Here is a 17403-nt window from a genome sequence, read left to right on the forward strand (position 1 = left end):
GAAAGATTCTTTGGAGTCTTCATTTGAGGATATTTCCTTTTTCACCATAGCCCTGTATGGGCTTCCAAATATCACTTTGCAAATTCCACAAGAACTGTCTTATCTAAAGGCTTGTTGAGGGGAAAGCTGTAACTCTATGAGATAATTTAACAGAACACAAAGCAGTTTTGCAGTATGCTTCTTTCTCTTTTTTATCGGAGGATATTTCCTTTGGCCCTATAGTCTTCAAAGGGATCCGAAATATCTGTTCTGAGATTCCCCAGAAATATAGCTAGAAAAGAGATCCCTGGTATACAAATGTAACTCTGTGAGTGGAAGTCCCTCATCACACAGTAGTTTTTCAGAAAGCTTCTTTCCTGTTTTTCTTTCAGGATATTTTCCTTTTCACCATAGCCCACTGTGGGCTTCGAAATATCACTTTGGGAATTCCACAAGAACAGGCTTAGCGAGCGGCTTCTTGAGGGGAAAGCTGTACCTGTGTGAGATGCATTAACAGAAAACTAAGGAGTTTGTCGGAAAGCTTCTTGCCAGATTTCATCTGAGGATATTTCCGTTTTCACCACAGCCCTCTATGGGCTTCCAAATATCACTTTGCAAATTTCACAAGAACTGTCTTAGCCAAAGGCTTCTTAAGGGGAAAGTTGTAACTCTGTGAGATGATTTCACAGAACACAAAGAAGTTTCTCAGAAAGCTTCTTTCTCTTTGTTATCGGAGGATATTTCCTCTGGCCCTATAGTCGTCAAAGGGATCCGAAATATCTGTTCTCAGATTCCACAGAATTAAGGCTACCAAAGATATCCACGAAATACAGATGTAACTCTGTGAGTGGAAGTCACACATCACAAAGCAGTTTCTCACAAAGCTTCTTTCCAGTTTTTCTCTGTGGATATTTTCTTTTTCACCGTAGCCTTCTATGGGCTTTAAAATATCACTTTGCCAATTCCACAAGAACAGGCTTAGCGAGCGACTTCTTGAGGGGAAACTGTAACTCTGTGAGATGAATTAACAGAACACCAAGCCGTTTGTCAGAAACCTTCTTTCGAGTTATCATCTGAGGATATTTCCTTTTTCACCATAGCCCTCTATGGGCTTCCAAATATCACTTTGCAAATTCCACAAGAACTGTGTTAGCCATAGGCTTCTTGTGGGGAAAGCTGTAACTCTGTGAGATGATTTCACAGAACACAAAGAAGTTTCTCAGAAAGCTTCCTTCTCTTTGTTATCGGAGGATATTTCCTTTGGCCCTATAGTCTTCAAAGGGATCCGAAATATCTGTTCTCAGATTCCACAGAAATAAGTCTAGCAAAGAGATCCACGAAATACAGATGTAACTCTGTGAGTGGAAGTCACACATCACAAAGCAGTTTCTCAGAAAGTTTCTTTTCAGTTTTTCTCGGAAGATATTTTCTTTTTCACCATAGCACTCTAGGGGTTAAAAATATCACTTTGCGAATTCCACAAGAACAGGCATAGCGAGCGGCTTCTTGAGGGTAAAAGTATAACTCTGTGAGATGAATTAACAGAACACTTAGCCGTTTGTCAGAAAGCTTCTTTCGAGTTTTCATCTGAGGATATTTTCTTTTTCACCATTGCCCTCTATGGGCTTCCAAATATCACTTCGCCAATTCCACAAGAACTGTCTTAGCGAAAGGCTTCTTGTGGGGAAAGCTGTAACTCTGTGAGATTAATTAACAAAACACAAAGCAGTTACTCAGAAAGCTTCTTTCTCTTTGTTATCGAAGGATATTTCCTTTGGCCCTATATACTTCAAAGGGATCTGAAATATCTGTTCTGAGATTAAACAAAAAAAAGGCTAGCAAAGAGATCCCCGATATACAGATGTTACTCTATGACTAGAAGTTTCACATCACAAAGCAGTTTCTCAGAAAGCTTCTTTCCAGTTTTTCTCTGAGGATATTTTCTTTTTCACCATAGACCTGTATTGGCTTCCAAATATCCCTTTGGGAATTCCACAAGAACAGGCTTAGCGAGCGTCTTCTTGAGGGGAAAGCTGTAATTCTGTGAGATGATTTCATAGAACACAAAGAAGTTTCTCAGAAAGCTTCTTTCTCTTTGTTATCGGAGGATATTTCCTTTGGCCCTATAGTCTTCAAAGGGATCCGATATATCAGTTCCCAGATTCCACAGAAATAAGGCTAGCAAACAGATCCACGAAATACAGATATAACTCTGTCAGTGGAAGTCACACATCACAAAGCAGTTTCTCAGAAAGCTTCTTTCCACTTTTTCTCGGAGGATACTTTCTTTTTCCCCATAGCCCTCTATGGGCTTCCAAATATCACTTTGCCAATTACACAAGAACAGGCTAAGCGAACGGCTTCTTTAGGGGAAAGCTGTAACTCTGTGAGATAAATTAACAGAACAGTAAGCAGTTTCTCAGAAAGCTGCTTTCCAGATTTCATCTGAGGATATTCCCTTTTTCACCATAGCCCTCTATGGGCATCGAAATATCACTTTACCAATTCCAGAAGAACAGGCTTAGCGAAAGGTTTCTTGAGGGGAAAGCTGTAACTCTGTGAGATGATTTCACAGAACACAAAGAAGTTTCTCAGAAAGCTTCTTTTTCTTTGTTATCTTATGATATTTCCTTTGGCCCTATAGTGTTCAATGGGATCCGAAATATCTGTTCTCAGATTCCACAGAAATAATTCTACCAAAGAGATCCACGAAAGACAGATGTAACTCTGTGAGTGGAAGTCACACATCACAAAGCAGTTTCTCAGAAAGCTTCTTTCCAGTTATTGTCTGAGGATATTTTCTTTTTCACCGTAGCCCTCTATGGGCTTCCAAATATCACTTTGCCAATTCCACAAGAAGAGGCTTAGCGAGCGGCCTCTTGAGGGGAAAGCCGTAACTCTGTGAGATGAATTAACAAAACACTAAGCAGTTTGTCAGAAAGCTTCTTTCCAGATTTCATCTGAGGATATTTCCTTTTTCACCATAGCCCTCTATGGGCTTCCAAATATCACTTTGCAAATTCCACAAGAACTGTCTTTGCGAAAGGCTTCTTGAGGGGAAAGCTGGAACTCTGTGAGATGATTTCACAGAACACAAAGAACTTTCTCAGAAAGCTTCTTTCTCTTTGTTACGGAGGATATTTCCTTTGGCCCTATAGTCATCAATGGGATCCGAAATATGTGTTCTCAGATTCCACAGAAATAAGGCGAGCAAAGAGATCCAAGAAATACAGATGCATCTCCGTGAGTAGAAGTCACACATCACAAAGCAGTTTCTAGAAAGCTTCTTTCCATTTTTTCTCTGAGGATATTTTCTTTTTCACCATAGCCCTCTAAGGGCTTCCAAATATCACTTTGCCAATTCCACAAGAACTGTCTTAGCGAAAGGCTTCTTGAGGGGAAAGCTGTAACTCTGTGAGATGATTTCACAGAACACAAAGAAGTTTCTCAGGAAGCTTCTTTCTCTTTGTTATCGGAGGATATTTCCTTTGGCCCTATAGTTTTCCAAGGGATCCGAAATATCTGTTCTCAGATTCCACAGAAATAAGGCTAGCAAAAAGATGCACGAAGTACTGATGTAACCCTGTGAGTGGAAGTCACACATCACAAAGCAGTTTTTCAGAAAGCTTCTTTCCAGTTTTTCTCTGAGGATATTTTCTTTTTCACCATAGCCCTCTATGGGCTTCCCAATTTCACTTTGCGAATTCCACAAGAACAGGCTTAGCGAGCGGCTTCTTGAGGGGAAAGCTTTAACTCTGTGAGGTGAATTAACAGGATACTAAGCCGTTTGTCAGAAAGCTTCTTTCGAGTTTTCATCTGAGGATATTTCCTTTTTCCCCATAGCCCAGTATGAGCTTCCAAATATCACTTTGCAAATTCCACAATATCTGTCTTAGTGAAAGGCTTCTTGAGCGGAAAGCTGTAACTCTTTGGGATGATTTTACAGAACACAAAGAAGTTTCTCAGAAAGCTTCCTTCTCTTTGTTATCAGAGGATATTTGCTTTGGCCCTATAATCTTCAAAGGGATGCGAAATATCTGTTTTCAGATTCCACAGAAATAAGACTAGCAATGAGATCCACGAAATACAGTTGTAGCTCTGTGAGAGGAAGTCACATTCACAAAGCAGTTTCTCAGAAAGCTTCTTTCCAGTTTTTTTCTGATAATATTTTCTTTTTCACCATAGCTCTCTATGGGCTTCCAAATATCACTTTGCGATTTCCACAAAAACAGGCTTAGCGAGGGGCTTCTTGAGGGGAAAGCTGTTACTCTGTGAGATGAATTAACAGAACACTAAGCAGTTTCTCAGAAAGCTTCTTTCCAGATTTCATTTGAGGATATTTCCTTTTTCACCATAGCCCTCTTTGGGCTTCCAAATATCACTATGCAAATTCCCCAAGAACTGTCTTAGCGGAAGGCTTCTTGAGGGGAAAGCTGTAACTCTGTGAGATGATTTCACAGAACACAAAGAAGTTTCTCAGAAAGCTTCCTTCTCTTTGTTATTGGAGGATATTTCCTTTGGCCCTCTAGTCTTTCAAGGGATCCGATATATCAGTTCTGAGATTCCACAGATATAAGGCTAGCAAAGAGATCTACGAAATACAGATGTAACTCTGTGAGTGGAAGACACACACCTCAAAGCTTTTTCTACGAAAGCTTCTTTCCAGGTTTTTTTAAATATATTTTCTTTATTACCATAGCCATCTATGGGCTTCCAAATATCACTTTGTGAATTCCACAAGAACAGGCTTAGAGAGCGGCTTCTTGAGGGAAAGCTGTAACTCTGTGAGATGAATTAACATAACACTAAGCAGTTTGTCAGAAAGATTCTTTGGAGTCTTCATTTGAGGATATTTCCTTTTTCACCATAGCCCTGTATGGGCTTCCAAATATCACTTTGCAAATTCCACAAGAACTGTCTTATCTAAAGGCTTGTTGAGGGGAAAGCTGTAACTCTATGAGATAATTTAACAGAACACAAAGCAGTTTTGCAGTATGCTTCTTTCTCTTTTTTATCGGAGGATATTTCCTTTGGCCCTATAGTCTTCAAAGGGATCCGAAATATCTGTTCTGAGATTCCCCAGAAATATAGCTAGAAAAGAGATCCCTGGTATACAAATGTAACTCTGTGAGTGGAAGTCCCTCATCACACAGTAGTTTTTCAGAAAGCTTCTTTCCTGTTTTTCTTTCAGGATATTTTCCTTTTCACCATAGCCCACTGTGGGCTTCGAAATATCACTTTGGGAATTCCACAAGAACAGGCTTAGCGAGCGGCTTCTTGAGGGGAAAGCTGTACCTGTGTGAGATGCATTAACAGAAAACTAAGGAGTTTGTCGGAAAGCTTCTTGCCAGATTTCATCTGAGGATATTTCCGTTTTCACCACAGCCCTCTATGGGCTTCCAAATATCACTTTGCAAATTTCACAAGAACTGTCTTAGCCAAAGGCTTCTTAAGGGGAAAGTTGTAACTCTGTGAGATGATTTCACAGAACACAAAGAAGTTTCTCAGAAAGCTTCTTTCTCTTTGTTATCGGAGGATATTTCCTCTGGCCCTATAGTCGTCAAAGGGATCCGAAATATCTGTTCTCAGATTCCACAGAATTAAGGCTACCAAAGATATCCACGAAATACAGATGTAACTCTGTGAGTGGAAGTCACACATCACAAAGCAGTTTCTCACAAAGCTTCTTTCCAGTTTTTCTCTGTGGATATTTTCTTTTTCACCGTAGCCTTCTATGGGCTTTAAAATATCACTTTGCCAATTCCACAAGAACAGGCTTAGCGAGCGACTTCTTGAGGGGAAACTGTAACTCTGTGAGATGAATTAACAGAACACCAAGCCGTTTGTCAGAAACCTTCTTTCGAGTTATCATCTGAGGATATTTCCTTTTTCACCATAGCCCTCTATGGGCTTCCAAATATCACTTTGCAAATTCCACAAGAACTGTGTTAGCCATAGGCTTCTTGTGGGGAAAGCTGTAACTCTGTGAGATGATTTCACAGAACACAAAGAAGTTTCTCAGAAAGCTTCCTTCTCTTTGTTATCGGAGGATATTTCCTTTGGCCCTATAGTCTTCAAAGGGATCCGAAATATCTGTTCTCAGATTCCACAGAAATAAGTCTAGCAAAGAGATCCACGAAATACAGATGTAACTCTGTGAGTGGAAGTCACACATCACAAAGCAGTTTCTCAGAAAGTTTCTTTTCAGTTTTTCTCGGAAGATATTTTCTTTTTCACCATAGCACTCTAGGGGTTAAAAATATCACTTTGCGAATTCCACAAGAACAGGCATAGCGAGCGGCTTCTTGAGGGTAAAAGTATAACTCTGTGAGATGAATTAACAGAACACTTAGCCGTTTGTCAGAAAGCTTCTTTCGAGTTTTCATCTGAGGATATTTTCTTTTTCACCATTGCCCTCTATGGGCTTCCAAATATCACTTCGCCAATTCCACAAGAACTGTCTTAGCGAAAGGCTTCTTGTGGGGAAAGCTGTAACTCTGTGAGATTAATTAACAAAACACAAAGCAGTTACTCAGAAAGCTTCTTTCTCTTTGTTATCGAAGGATATTTCCTTTGGCCCTATATACTTCAAAGGGATCTGAAATATCTGTTCTGAGATTAAACAAAAAAAAGGCTAGCAAAGAGATCCCCGATATACAGATGTTACTCTATGACTAGAAGTTTCACATCACAAAGCAGTTTCTCAGAAAGCTTCTTTCCAGTTTTTCTCTGAGGATATTTTCTTTTTCACCATAGACCTGTATTGGCTTCCAAATATCCCTTTGGGAATTCCACAAGAACAGGCTTAGCGAGCGGCTTCTTGAGGGGAAAGCTGTAATTCTGTGAGATGAATTAACAGAACACTAAGCAGTTTGTCAGAAAGCTTCTTTCCAGAATTCATCTGAGGATATTTCCTTTTTCACCTTAGCCCTCTATGGCCTTCCAAATATCACTTTGCAAATTCCACAAGAACTGTCTCAGTGTAAGGCTTCATGAGGGGAAATCTGTAACTCTGTGGGATAATTTTACAGAACACAAAGAAGTTTCTCAGAAAGCTTCTTTCTCTTTGTTATTGGAGGATATTTGCTTTGGCCCTATAGTCTACAAAGGGATCCGAAATATCTGCTTTCAGATTCCACAGAAATAACACTAGCAAAGAGATCCACGAAATACAGATGTAACTCTCTGAGTGGAAGTCACACATCACAAAGCAGTTTCTCAGAAAGCTTCTTTCCAGTTTTTTTCTGAGGATATTTAAATTTTCACCATAGCTCTCTACTGGCTTCTAATATCACTTTGCGAATTCCACAAGAACAGGCTTAGCGAGCGGCTTCTTGAGGGGAAAGCTGTTACTCTGTGAGATGAATTAACAGAACACTAAACAGTTTCTCAGAAAGCTTCTTTCCAGTTTTTCTCTGTGGATATTTTCTTTTTCACCATAGCCCTCTATGGGCTTTAAAATATCACTTTGCGAATTCCACAAGAACAGGCTTAGCAAACGGCTTCTTGAGGGGAAAACTGTAACTCTGTGAGATGAATTAACAAACAAAGAAGTTTCTCAGAAATCTTCTTTCTATTTGTTATAGGAGGATATTTCCTTTGACCCAATAGTCTTCAAAGGAATCCGAAATATCTATTCTCAGATTCCACAGAAACAGGGCTAGCAAAGAGATCCAAGAAATACAGATGTAACTCTGTGAGTGGAAGTCAAACATCACAAAGCAGATTCTCAGAAAGCTTCTTTCCAGTTTTTCTCTGAGGATATTTTCCTTTTCACCATAGCCCTCTATGGGCTTCCAAATATCACTTTGCAAATTCCACAAGAAAAGGCTTAGCGAGCGGCTTCTTGAGGGGAAAGCTGTAACTCTGTGAGATGAATTAACAGAACACTAAGCAGTTTGTCAGAAAGCTTCTTTCCAGTTTTCATCTGAGGATATTTCCTTTTTACCATAGCCCTCTAAGGGCTTCCAAATATCACTTTGCAAATTCCACAAGAACTGTCTTAGCGAAAGGCTTCTTGAGGGGAAAGCTGTAAATCTGTGAGATGATTTCACAGAACACAAATAACTTTCTCAGAAAGCTTCTTTCTCTTTGTTATCGGAGGATATTTCCTTTGGCCCTATAGTCCTCAAAGGGATCGGAAATATCTGTTCTCAGATTCCACAGAAATAAGGCTAGCAAAGACATCCACGAAGTACAGATGTAACTCTGTGAGTGGAAGTCACACATCACAAACACTTTCTCAGAAAGCTTCTTTCCAGTTTTTCTCTGAGGATATTTTCTTTTTCACCCTAGCCCTCTATGGGCTTCCCAAAATCACTTTGCGAATTCCACAAGAACAGGCTTACCGGGCGGCTTCTTGAGGGGAAAGCTGTAACTCTGTGAGATGAATTAGAACACTAAGCAGTTTGTCTGGAATCTTCTTTCCAGATTTCATCAGAGGATATTTCCTTTTTCACCATAGCCCTCTTTGGGCTTCCAAATATCACTTTGCTAATTCCACAGGAACTGTCTTAGGGAAAGGCTTTGAGGGGAAAGCTGTAACTCTGTGAGCTGATTTCACAGAACACAAAAAGTTTCTCAGAAAGCTTCTTTCCAGTTTTTCTCTGAGGATACTTTCTTTTTCACCATAGCCCTCTATGGGCTTCAAAGTATCCCTTTTCGTATTCAACAAGAACAAGCTTAGCGAGCAGCTTCTTGAGGGGAAAGCAGTAACTCTGTGAGATGAATTAACACACAAAGAATTTTCTCAGAAAGCCTCTTTCTCTTTGTTATCGGTGGATATTTCCTTTGACCCTATAGTCTTCAAAGGGATCCGAAATATCTGTTCTCAGATTGCACGGAAATAAGGCTAGCAAAGTGATCCACGAAATATAGATGTAACTCTGTGAGTGAAACTCACACATCACAAAGCAGTTTCTCAGAAAGCTTCTTTCCAGTTTTTCTCTGAGGATATTTTCTTTTTCAGCATAGACCGCTATGGGCTTCCAAATATCACTTTGCGCATTCCACGAAAACAGGCTTAGCGAGCGGCTTGTTGAGGGGAAAGCTGTAACTCTGGAGATGAATTAACTGAACAATAAGCAGTTTCTCTGAAATCTTCTTTCCAGATTTCATCTCAGGATAATGCCTTTTTCACCGTAGCCCACATTGGGCTCCCAAATATCACTTTGCAAATTCCACAAGAACTGTCTTAGCGAAAGGCTTCTTGAGGGGAAAGCTGTAACTCTGTGAGATGATTTCACAGAACACAAAGAAGTTTCTCAGAAAGCTTCTTTCTCTTTGTTATCGGAGGATATTTCCTTTTCCTTTATAGTCTTCAAAGGGATCCGAAATATCTGTTTTCAGATTCCACAGAAATAAGGCTAGCAAAGAGATCCACGAAATACACATGTAACTCTGTGAGTACAAGTCACACATCACAAAGCAGTTTCTCAGAAAGCTTCTTTCCAGTTTTTCTCTGACGATATTTTCCTTTTCGCCCTAGCCATCTATGGGCTTCCAAATATCACTTTGCGAATTCCACAAAAACAGGCTTAGCAAGCCGCTTCTTGAGCGAAAAGCTGTAACTCTGTGAGAGGAATTAACATAACAATAAACTGTTTCTCAGAAAGATTCTTTCCAGTTTTTCTCTGAGGATATTTTCCTTTTCACCATAGCCCTCTATGGGCTTCCCAATATCACTTTGCGAATTCCACAAGAACAGGCTTAGCGAGCGGCTTACGGAGGGGAAAGCTATAACTCTGTGAGATGAAGTAGAACACGAAGCAGTTTGTCCGAAAGCTTCTTTGAGATTTCATCTGAGGATATTTCCTTTTTCACAGTAGCCCTGTATGGGCTTCCAAATATAACTTTGCAAATTCCACAGGAACTGTCTTAGCGAGAGGCTTCTTGAGGGGAAAGCTGTAACTCTGTCAGAGGATTTCATAGAACACAAAAAGTTTCCCAGAAAACTTCTTTCTCTTTGTTATCTGAGGATATTTCCTTTGGCCCTATACTCTTCAAAGGGATCCGAAATATCTGTCCTCAGATTCCACAGAAATAAAGCTAGCAAAGACATCCACGAAATACAGATGTAACTCTGTGAGTGGAAGTCACACATCACAAAGCATTTTCGCAGAAAGCTTCTTTCCACTTTTTCTCTGAGGATATTTTCTTTTTCACCATAGCCCTCTACGGGCTTCGCAATATCACTTTGCGAATTCCACAAGAACAGGCTAGCGAGCGGCTTCTAAAGGGGAAAGCTGTAACTCTGTGTGATGAATTAACAGAACACTAGCAGTTTCTCAGAACGCTTCTTTCCGGATTTCATCTGAAGATATTTCCTTTTTCACCATAGCCCTCTATGGGCTTCCAAATATCACTTTGCAAATTCCACCAGAACTGTCTTAAGGAAAGGCTTCTTGAGGTGAAAATTTAACTCTGTGAGATGATTTCACAGAACACCAAGAGGTTTCTCAGAAAGCTTCTTTCTGTTTGTTATCGGAGGATATTTCCTTTGGCCCTTTAGTCTTCAAAGGGATCCGAAATATCTGTTCTCAGATTCCACAGAAATAAGGCTAGCAAAGAGATCCACGAAATACAGATGTAACTCTGTGAGTGGAAGTCACACATCACAAAGCAGTTTCTCAGAAAGCTTCTTTCCAGTTTTTCTTGGAGAATATTTTCTTTTTCACCTGAGGCGTCTAAGGGGTTCCCAATATCACTTTGCGAATTCCACAAGAACAGGCTTAGCGAGCGGCTTCTTGAGGGGAAAGCTGTAACTCTGTGAAATGAAGTAGAACACTAAGCAGTTTGTCCGAAAGCTTCTTCCAGATTTCATCTGAGGATATTTCCTTTTTCACAGTAGCCCTGTATGGGCTTCCAAATATAACTTTGCAAATTCCTCAGGAACTGTCTTAAGGGAAGGCTTTTTGAGGGGAAAGCTGTATCTCTGTCAGATGATTTCATAGAACACATAGAAGTTTCTCTGAAAGCTTCTTTCTCTTTGTTATCGGAGGATATTTCCTTTGGTCCTATAGTCTTAAAAGGGATCGGAAATATCTGTTCTCAGATTTCATAGAAATAAGGCTGGCAAAGAAATCCACGAAATACAGTTGTAACTCTGTGAGTGGAAGTCACACATCACAAAGCAGTTTCTCAGAAAGATTCTTTCCAGTTTTTCTCTGAGGATATTTTCTTTTTCACGAGAGCCCTTTAAGGGCTTCCAAATATCACTTTGCGAATTCCACAAGAACAGGATTAGCGATCGGCTTCTTGAGGGGAAAGCTGTAACTCTGTGAGATGAATTAACATAACACTAAGCAGATTCTCAGAAAGCTTCTTTTGAGTTTTCATCTGAGAATATTTCCTTTTTCACCATAGCCCTCTCTGGGCTTCCAAATATCACTTCGCAAAACCACAACAACTGTCTTAGCAAAAGGCTTCTTGAGGGGAAAGCCGTATCTCTGTGAGATGATTTCACAGAGCACAAAGAGGTTTCTCAGCGGGCTTCTTTCTCTTTGTTATCGGAGGATATTTCCTTTGGCCCTATAGTCTACAAAGGGATCCGAAATATCTGTTCTCAGATTCCACAGAAATAAGGCTAGCAAAGAGATCCACGAAATACAGATGTAACTCTGTGAATGGAAGTCACACATCACAAAGCAGTTTCTCAGAAAGCTTTTTTCCAGTTTTTCTCTGAGGATATTTTCTTTTTCACCATCGCCCTCTATGGTCTTGAAATATCACTTTGCCAATTCCACAAGAACTGTCTAAGCGAAAGGCTTCTTTAGGGGAAAGCTGTAACTCTGTGAAATGATTTCACAGAACACAAAGAAGTTTCTCAGAAAACTTCTTTCTCTTTGTTATCGAAGGATATTTCCTTTGGCCCTAGAGTCTTCAAAGGGTACCGAAATATCTGTTCTCAGATTCCACAGAAATAAGGCTAGCAAAGAGATCCAAGAAATACAGATGTAACTCTGTGAGTGGAAGTCCCACATCACAAAACAGTTTCTGGGAAAGTTTCTTTCCATTTTTCTCTGGGGATATTTTCTTTTTCACTGTAGCCCTCTATGAGCTTCCAAATATCACTTTGGGAATTCCACAAGAACAGGCTTAGCGAGTGGACATTTGAGGCCATAGCTGTAACTCTGTGAGACGAATTAACAGAACACCAGGCAGTTCCTCGGAAAGCTTCTTTCGAGTTTTCACCTGTGGATGTTTCCTTTTTCACCGGAGCTCTCTATGGGCTTCCAAATATCACTTTGCAAATTCCACAAGAACTGTCTTAACGAAAGGCTTCCTGAAGGGAAAGCTGTAACTCTGTGAGATGATTTCACAGAACACAAAGAAGTTTCTCAGAAATCTTCTTTCTCTTTGTTATAGGAGGTTATTTCCTCTGGCCAAAATCTTCAAAGGGATCCGAAATATCTGTTCTCAGATTCCACAGAAATAAGGCTTGCAAAGAGATCCACGAAATACAGATGTAACTCTGTGAGTGGAAGTCACACATCACAAAGCAGTTTCTCAGAAATCTTCTTTCCACTTTTTCTCTGAGGATATTTTCTTTTTCACCATAGCAAACTATGGGATTCCTAATACCACTTTGCGAATTCCACAAGAACAGGTTTAGCGAGCGTCTTCTTGAGGGGAAAGAGGTAACTCTGTGAGATGAATTAACAAACCGCTAAGCAGTTTGTCCGAAAGCTTCTTTAAAGTTTTCATCTGAGGATATGCCCTTTTTCACCATAGCCCTCTATGGGCTTCCAAATATGACTTTGCGAATTCCACAAGAACAGGCTTAGCGAGCGGTTTCTGGAGGGAAAAGCTGTAACTCTGTGAGATGAATTAACACACAAAGAAGTTTCTCAGAAAGCTTCTTTCTCTTTGTAATCAGAGGATATTTCCTTTGACCCTATAGTCTTCAAAGTAATCCGAAATATTAGCTCCCAGATTCTACAGAAATAACGCTAGCAAAGAGATCCACGAAATACAGATGTAACTCTGTGAGTGGAAGTCACACATCACAAAGCAGTTTCCAGAAATCTTCTTTGCAGTTTTTCTCTGAGGATACTTTCTTTATCACCATAGACCTCTATGGCCTTCCAAAAATCACTTTGCGTATTCCACAAGAACAGGCTTAGCGAGCGGCTTCTCGAGGGGAAAGCTGTAACTGTGGGAGTTGAATTAACATAACACTAAGCAGTTTCTCAGACAGCTTCTTTCCAGATTTCATCTGAGGATATTTCCTTTTTCAACATAGACCTCTTTGGGCTTCCAAATATCACTTTGCATATTCCACAAGAACTGTCGTAGCGAAAGGCTTCTTGAGGGGAGAGCTGTAACTCTGTGAGATGATTTCACAGAACACAAAGAAGTTTCTCCGAAAGCTTCTTTCTCTTTGTCATCGGAGGATATTTCCTTTGGCCCTATAGTCTTCCAAGGGATCAGAAATATCTGTTCTCAGATTCCAAAGAAACAAGGCTAGCAAAGAGATCCACAAAATACAGATGTATCTCTGTGAGTGGAATTCACACATCACAAAGCAGTTTCTCAGAATGCTTCTTTCCAGTTTTTCTCTGAGGATATTTTATTTTTCACCATAGTCCTCTATGGGCTTCCAAATATGACTTTGCGAATTCCACAAGAACAGGCTTAGCGAGCAGTTTCTTGACGGAAAGCTGCAACTCTGTGAGATGAATTAACACACAAAGAAGTTTCTCAGAATGGTTCTTACTCTTTGTTATCAGAGGATATTTCCTTTTGCCCTGTAGTCTTGAAAGTGATCCAAAATATCTGTTCCCAGATTCTACAGAAATAACGCTAGCAAAGAGATCCACGAAATAAAGATGTAACTCTGTGAGTGGAAGTCACACATCACAAAGCAGTTTCTACGAAAGCTTCTTTGCAGTTTTTCTCTGAGGATATTTTGTTTTTCACCATAGCCCTTTATGGGCTTCGCAATATCACTTTGCGAATTCCACAAGAACAGGCTTAGCGAGAGGCTTCTAAAGGGGAAAGCTGTAACTCTGTGAGACGAATTAACAGAACACTAAGCAGTTTGTCCTAAAGCATCTTTCAGATTTCTTCTGAGGATATTTCCTTTTTCACCATAGCACTGTATGGGCTTCCAAATATCACTTTGCAAACTCCACAAGAACTGTCTTAGCGAAAGGCTTCTTGAGGGGAAAACTTTAACTCTGTGAGATGATTTCACAGAACACAAAGAAGTTTCTCAGAAAGATTCATTCTCTTTGTTAACGGAGGATATTTCCTTTGGCCCTATAGTCTACAAAGGGATCCGAAATATCTGTTCTCAGATTCCACAGAAATAAGGCTAGCAAAGAGATCCACGAAATACAGATGTTACTCTGTGAGTGGAAGTCACACATCACAAAGCAGTTTCTCAGAAAGCTTCTTTCCAGTTTTTCTCGGAGGATATTTTCTTTTTCACCATAGCCTTCTAAGGGCTTCCAAATATCACTTTGCGAATTCCACAAGAACAGGCTTAGCGAGCGCCTTCTTGAGGGGAAAGCTGTAACTCTGTGAAATGAAGTAGTACACTAAGCAGTTTGACTGTAAGATTCTTCCAGATTTCATCGGAGGATATTTCCTTTTTCACAGTAGCCCTGTATGGGCTTCCAAATATAACTTTGCAAATTCCACAGGAACTGTCTTAAGGGAAGGCTTTTTGAGGGGAAAACTGTACCTCTGTCAGATGATTTCATAGAACACAAAGAAGTTTCTCTGAAATCTTCTTTCTCTTTGTTATCGGAAGATATTTCCTTTGGCCCTATAGTCTTCAAGGGGTCCGAAATATCTGTGCTCAGATTCCATAGAAATAAGGCTGGCAAAGAGATCCACGAAATACAGATGTAACTCTGTGAGTGGAAGTCACACATCACAAAGCAGTTTCTCAGAAAGATTCTTTCCAGTTTTTCTCTGAGGATATTTTCTTTTTCACCTTAGCTCTTTAAGGGCTTTCAAATATCACTTTGCGAATTCCACAAGAACAGGCTTAGCGAGCGGCTTCTTGAGGGGAAAGCTGTAACTCTGTGAGATGAATTAACAGAACACTAAGCAGATTCTCAGAAAACTTCTTTTGAGTTTTCATCTGAGAATATTTCCTTTTTCACCGTAGCCCTCTATGGGCTTCCAAATATCACTTCGCAAATTCCACGACAACTGTCTTAGCGAAAGGCTTCTTGAGGGGAAAACCGTATCTCTGTGAGATGATTTCACAGAGCACAAAGAAGTTTCTCACCAGGCTTCTTTCTCTTTGTTAACGGAGGATATTTCCTTTGGCCCTTTAGTCTTCAAAGGGATCCGATATATCTGTTCTCACATTCCACAGAAATAAGGCTAGCAAAGAGATCCACGAAATACAGATGTAACTATGTGAGTTGAAGTCACACATCACAAAGCAGTTTCTGAGAAAGCTTCTTTCCAATTTTTCTCTGGGGATATTTTCTTTTTCACCATAGCCCTCTATGGGATTCCCAATATCACTTTGCGAATTACACAAGAACAGCCTTAGCTAGCGGCTTCTAAAGGGAAAAGCTGTAACTCTGTGAGATGAATTAACAGAACACTAAGCAGTTTGTCCGAAAACTTCTTTCCAGATTTCTTCTGAGGATATTTCCTTTCTCAACATAGCCCTCTATGGGCTTCCAATTATCACTTTGCCAATTCCACAAGAACTGTCTTAGCGAAAGGCTTCTTGAGGGGAAAACTTTAACTCTGAGATGATTTCACAGAACACAAAGAAGTTTCTCAGAAAGCTTCTTTCTCTTTGTTATCGGAGGATATTTCCTTTCGCCCAATACTCTTCAAAGGGATCCGAAATATCTATTCTCAGATTCCACAGCAATAAGGCTAGCAAAGAGATCCACGAAATACTGAAGCAACTCTGTGAGTGGAAGTCACACATCACAAAGCAGTTTCTCAGAAAGCTTCTTTCAAGTTTTTCTCTGAGGATATTTTCTTTTTCACCATAGCACTCTAAGGGCTTCGCCATATCACTTTGCGAATTCCACAAGAACAGGCTTAGCGAACGGCTTCTAAAGGGGAAAGCTGTAACTCTGTGAGATGAATTAACAGAACACCAAGCAGTTTGTCCGAAAGCTTCTTTCCAGATTTCTTCTGAAGATATTTCCTTTTTCACCATAGCGGTCTATGGGCTTCCAAATATCACTTTGCAAATTCCACAGGAACTGTCTTAGCGAAAGGCTTCTTGAGGGGAAAACTTTAACTCTGTGAGATGATTTCACAGAACACAAAGAAGTTTCTCAGAAAGCTTCTTTCTCTTTGTTATCGGAGGATATGTCCTTTGGCCCTATACTCTTCAAAGGGATCCAAAATATCTGTTCTCAGATTCCACAGAAATAAGGCTACAAAGAGGTCCACGAAATACAGATGTAAATCTGTGAGTGGAAGTCACACATCACAAAGCAGTTTCTCTGAAAACTTCTTTTCAGTTTTTCTCTAAGGATATTTTCTTTTTCACCATAGCCCTCTATGGGCTTCCAAATATCACATTGCGAATTCCACAATAACAGGCTTAGCGAGCGGATTCCTGAGGGGAAAGCTGTAACTCTGTGAGATGATTTCACAGAACACTAGGCAGTTCCTCGGAAAGCTTCTTTCGAGTTTTCACCTGAGGATGTTTCCTTTTTCACTGGAGGCCGCTATGGGCTTCCAAATATCACTTTGCAAATTCCACAAGAACTGTCTTAACGAAAGGCTTCCTGAAGGGAAAGCTGTAACTCTGTGAGATGATTTCACAGTACACGAAGAAGTTTCTCAGAAATCTTCTTTCTCTTTGTTATCGGAGGATATTTCCTCTGGCCAAAATCTTCAAAGGGATCCGAAATATCAGTTTTCAGATTCCATAGAAATAAGGCTTGCAAAGAGATCCACGAAATACAGATGTAACTCTGTGAGTGGAAGTCACACATCACAAAGCAGTTTCTCAGAAATCTTCTTTCCAGTTCTTCTCTGAGGATATTTTCTTTTTCACCATAGCACACTATGGGTTTCCTAATATCACTTTGCGAATTCCACTAGAACAGGGTTAGCGAGCGGCTTCTTGAGGGGAAAGCTGTAACTCTGTGAGATGAATTAGAACACTAAGCAATTTGCCGGAAAAGCTACTTTCCAGATTTCATCTGAGGATATTTCCTTTTTCACCATAGCCCTCTATGGGCTTCCAAATATCACTTTTCAAATTCCACAGGAACTGTCTTAGGGAAAGGCTTCTTGAGGGGAAAGCTGTAACTCTGTGAGATGATTTCACAGAACACAAAGAAGTTTCTCAGAAAGCTTCTTTCTCTTGGTTATCGGAGGATATTTCCTTTGGCCCTATAGTCTTCAAAGGGATCCGATATATCTGTTCTCAGATTCCACAGAAATAAGGCTAGCAAAGAGATTCACGAAATACAAATG

The sequence above is a fragment of the Macaca fascicularis genome, chromosome 9, assembly GCF_037993035.2.
Source record: "Macaca fascicularis isolate 582-1 chromosome 9, T2T-MFA8v1.1".
NCBI lineage: Eukaryota > Metazoa > Chordata > Mammalia > Primates > Cercopithecidae > Macaca > Macaca fascicularis.